General features: G+C 37.7%; 1 protein-coding gene across 1 annotated transcript in view; it reads left to right on the top strand.

Moving 5' to 3' along the window:
- LOC144975425 (uncharacterized) overlaps nt 1–5,000 on the top strand; it is a 145,166-nt gene that overhangs the window by 57,862 nt on the left and 82,304 nt on the right. Inside the window, exon 2 of the mRNA XM_078919483.1 lies at nt 4,949–5,000. This exon is cut by the window's right edge and continues 329 nt beyond it. The gene's annotated coding sequence lies outside the window, so the exon portion shown is untranslated. The remainder of the gene's footprint in view (nt 1–4,948) is intronic.

Below are 5,000 nucleotides of genomic sequence, written 5' to 3'. Positions count from 1 at the left end.
CCCTCCTCTTCCTCTTTTTGTATTGTCATTCTTCACATTCCCATCATAATTACACTCTTTTACAATAAATGCCCAATACAATATTTTGTTGTAAATCAAATAGCAATAATTACAGCTTCTTCACACACCGGAAAACGAAATGATTTTATCATTTATTCAATGAACATTTTTTTGATTACTTCTTTCCTTGATTGTTAGTAATTTAGACGTTTTCAGCCCACAGTTTGATAAAAATAAACCCAAGAATAAACGGCCCAGCGGAAATGATTATGCAAAGTGGTGCGTGTGAAATAGAGTCTTTGAATTGTTAACTCCGCATGATGAAATATTTGGATTATTTATTTGAATATTTAGCCAGCGAACTGCCGGGTTTTTTTTCATGGAGAAATGAGTATTTAAACATTTGGCCAGAAAAAATTGTCCTTCAATTATCGATCGATTTGAATGACCCTCATCTTGGCAAAAATGGTCTCAACTTAAGCGAGGTCCCAGGTTAGAAAGATTTTTTTTTTTTTTTGCTATGATGATTTTAATCGACCGATATATGAAGGACGAGTTTCCTGGTCAAATTTTTCAATGCATAGTACAGCATTTAAGATGCCTTGTTTAAAAAGACGTAGAGAGAGAGAGAGAGAGAGAGAGAGAGAGAGAGAGAGAGAGAGAGAGAGAGAGAGAGAGAGAGAGAGAGAGGAGAGAGTGAGAATAGAGAAAGAGAGAGAGTGAGAGAGAGCGAGAGAGAGAGAGAAAGATGGCGGGGATGGGGGGGGGGGGGGGGGTGAAGAGAAAGAGGGAGGAAGAAAGAAAAAAAAAAGAGAGAGAGAACGAGAGTAGGTGGAATACATAAATAAAGAGGCAGAGAAAGAGAGAGAGAGAGAGAGAGAGAGAGAGAGAGCGAGAGAGAGAGAGAATGAGAAAGAGAGCAAGAGTAAGATAGAAAGAAAGACAGAAAGAAAGAAAGAGAGAGAGATAGAGAGAGAGAAAGAGGGAGAGAGAGAGATAGATAGAGAGAGAGAGAAAGAAAGAAAGAAAGAAAGAGAGAGAGAGAGAGAGAGAGAGAGAGAGAGAGAGAATGAGAAAGAGAGCAAGAGTAAGATAGAAAGAAAGACAGAAAGAAAGAAAGAGAGAGAGATAGAGAGAGAGAAAGAGGGAGAGAGAGAGATAGGTAGAGAGAGAGAGAAAGATGGAGAGAGAGAGAAAGAAAGAAAGAAAGAAAGAAAGAGAGAGAGAGAGAGAAAGAAAGAAGGAAAGAAAGAAAGAAAGAGAGAGAGAGATAGAGAGAGAGAGAAAGAGGGAGAGAGGGGGGGGGGGGGGGGGGGGAAGCGAAAAAGGATTGTAGTTCAATATCAAATCAGACCAGCAACTAACCAATACAGAAAGTTACGAGACAGCACAAGATGGAATGTGTATGAATAAAATACGGGGTACCCGATGGCCCAGTTGTGTTAGACCACTCGCTTTACACGCAAACGTATTCGAACTCCAGGCCTTCCAATCCGAAAGCGATCGTCATACCACACCACAAGACCACACAGCCGCACAAAGAAAGCAGATTAATTTGTGGTGTGTTTGTTTCGTGCTGTAAACCCTCAAATATTCAAACAGCCTCGCTGGGGATAATTTGGTTTCTAGGACACACACTCTGAGAGGATTTTTATGTTTTTCCTGTTTCCAACCAGTTAATGGAAATAAAAACCCGAATTTAAAAATTTGGCCAGAAAATTCGTACTTCAAAAATCAATCAATTTAAATGGCACTTTTCATGGCCAAAAACTCTCAAACATGGGACTTCTCGAAGTCTTTTTTTAAATCCCAGGTTTGAGAGTTTTTGACAAGACGAGGGTAATTTAAATCGATTGATATTTGAAGGACGAGTTTTCTGGCCAAATTTTAAATACGTTTTTTTCCAGAGTACGGCAGGAGTTAACTAGATAATGAACGCATTCGAAGAGTTGTCAGCGTCATTAGGACGGTTTCAAAAACTTTGTGGACAAGAAAAGTGTGATGTTAAAAAGCTGGTTCCTATTTCATTGAAAGTATAAAACCACTCTTCCAGAGGGGTTGATTCAAACTTTGTGTAAATAATCTTCTGGTGTCATAGTGAGATTAACTTATTTTCTAGTTTAAATCTATGCTTGTCGTCAATAAAGATAATCCATCCTCGCTAATTTACCTCCCGTAATCCTAACTCTGAAGTCCCGATTTTCACGATGGGAGGTTCAAACCTCTGAAGTCCCGATTGTCCCAATGGGAGGTTCAAACCTCTGAAGTCCCGATTTTCACGATCGGAGGAAAAAAAATCTGAAGTCTACATACGAGCTTTGCGCACCATGTTTTATTTAATTTTAGGCAGTTCAGACATCTGATGACATTGCCCAAAATTAAATAAAACATGGTGCGCAAAGCTCGTATGTAGACTTCAGAGTTTTGATCCGCCGGTCGTGACAATCGTGACCTCAGAGGTTTGATCCGCCGATCATGGAAATCGGGACCTCAGAGGTTTGATCAGCCGATCATGGAAATCGGGACCTCAGAGGTTTGATTCCGCAGACTATCGATATACACCCTCTCCATGTAACTAGCTGCTCGAAGCTCGAAGAAAAATGTAACATTGTGAAATTGAATGTAAGCTTCAATTTAATAAACGAAAACAGATAAAATGGACGTTTCTGGTTTCTCAAAAAGTATTCATCTTAACAACGCCACTACCACATTATCTCATTCGTCTGTAGTGTTTCATTCATCTTGTTTGTTGATACAGGGGAAACCAGAAACGTCCATTTTATCTGCTGTTTTCGTATATTAAATCGAAGCTTATATTCAATTTCACATTGTAATTTATTACATCTTGCTACTGAAATAGTTATGGCAACTTTTCACAGGTAGTACTTCAAATATTGGTTACATGCACACCCCCAAGGATTTAGGAACCAAAAGAGTAGATGATTTGATGTCACGACTTTCTTCCCTATAGATAGTATTCGCTGGGCTAATAAACTCACAACATTGCCATCCGGATGTATAACGGACCAACATACAAAACTGTGTGTAACCTTGAACGTTTATAGTCTGGTTAATGCAGTTTGGTGAGAATTACTCATAAACATGGATGGCAAAAAAAAAACATTAAAAAAAAGCCAAGACTTGAGTGATGTCAATTTCGTTCTATCTATAGTGACACATCATCCTTAAAGCTGTGATGATTTCGGGGTGAACCGGTTGTGGAAATAAATGAATAAAAAAATTTAAATCTAAGAATAATATTAGAAACAATACGGGAGAAAGAGAAAAAACAAGAAGGCACAAAGAGAGCAATACAGAGGGAGACACACAGAGAAAGAGACAGAAAGAGAAAGTCAGAGATATAGAGAGAAAGTCAGAGAAAGAGAGAGAGAGAGAGAGAGAGAGAGAGAGAGATAGAGAGTGACAAAGAGACAAGGAAAGAGAGACATTGTGTGTGTGGGTGAGAGAGAGTGAGATAGATAGATAGATAGATAGATAGAGAGATAAATAGACAGATATATATATATATATATATATATATATATATATATATATATATATATATATATATATATAGAGAGAGAGAGAGAGAGAGAGAGAGAGAGAGAGAGAGAGAGAGAGAGAGAGCGTAAACCAAATATTATATCATTTCAAGTTTTCTTCATTCATGAAATATCGAAGATGGCGCATGCCTCTCTCTCCTCCAATATCACGGCTGTCAAAAGTGTCTTTATTTCTAGATTGTTCTCCATCGATGCAATCTAAATAGGAAAAGACCCTTTGAATGGAGGCATTATATCGGCCGCACAAAAAGATAAACCCCCCCAAAAAAATTAAAAAAACATTTTTTTAAATTTGGCCAGAAAACTCGTAATTCAAATTAAATGACCTTCACCTTGACAAAAACTCTCAAACCTGGAGATTTTACAATTGCCCAGGTTTTCAGAGTTTTGCCAAGATACGGGCCATTTTAATCGATCGATATTTGAAGGACGAATTTTCTGGCCAAACTATTTAATACTTGATTGTTTTTTGGGGTTTTTTTTTTTTATAGTGCGGCAGATATTTTATGTTATATTTCTGATATGTTAATACTGGACAGATCATTTCTCTTTAAAGTTGTCCCGGAAACAAGTTTTATCATTAACAAATCACGTTATTTTCACGAGCTGAAGATTTTAAAGTCAGATTAGATTTTTAACCCTCCCCCCCCCCTCCCCGGTCCTCATTCCTCTCGTGCCTCCCTCATAATTCATGATTTATAATTAACCAAGCTCTATAAAATAATTGTAGATGGCGTCACCCCGCTCTCTATTATTGTTTTTAGACCGCAAGTAGGGTTATTAGTTCTCACTTTCTCTTCTTCTCCTTTCTCTTATTTCTAGTGCAGTAGTCCACAAGGCCCGTAGAGCCGGAGTTTATTCCGGCTTCTACAGCGGAAAGCGGGCAATAGCAATTACTGCTACCCTTTGGATAGGACGCTAGTCTATCGCAAAGTACTTTCTGCCAGATCTAATAGACCCAGCCACCCATTTACTGTTGGATGGACAGAGGGAATGGGAAAAAAAAGTCTCGACTGCATCCGGGATAGATCTTGGTCCCTTTGCGTTTGAAGCGAGTGTTCTACCAACTGAGCTATTGGGACCGTCATTTCTAGTGAGACATATGTCAAAATTTGATTAAAAGAATCATATTTATATATATATTTGATACTTCGTATCTTAGGATGACACATCTGTTATCCCGGTCGGAATACATTGTATTACTTCAAATTTCAAATATTCAATTGAATAAATGAATGAATGAATAAATAAAAAGGAAATGGATGAATATAGATAATATTTTTAAAAGTAACCTAACAAAATGATGGTAAGTCCTGGATTTCTTTCATTCAAAAACCAACCTTCGATATTTTTAATCACACTTTACCATTATCTCCACTTTTCAGGTTACATAACATAAACAACTCTATACACCTGTAATCAACCCATGGCTTGAAC

Source organism: Berghia stephanieae, chromosome 6 (genome assembly GCF_034508935.2).
Source record: "Berghia stephanieae isolate SIO BIC M18660-M18661 chromosome 6, UCSD_Bste_1.3, whole genome shotgun sequence".
Taxonomy (NCBI): Eukaryota; Metazoa; Mollusca; class Gastropoda; order Nudibranchia; family Aeolidiidae; genus Berghia; species Berghia stephanieae.
The sequence above is the reverse complement of the archived record's forward strand: the minus strand, read 5'-3'. Positions and strand labels throughout refer to the sequence as shown.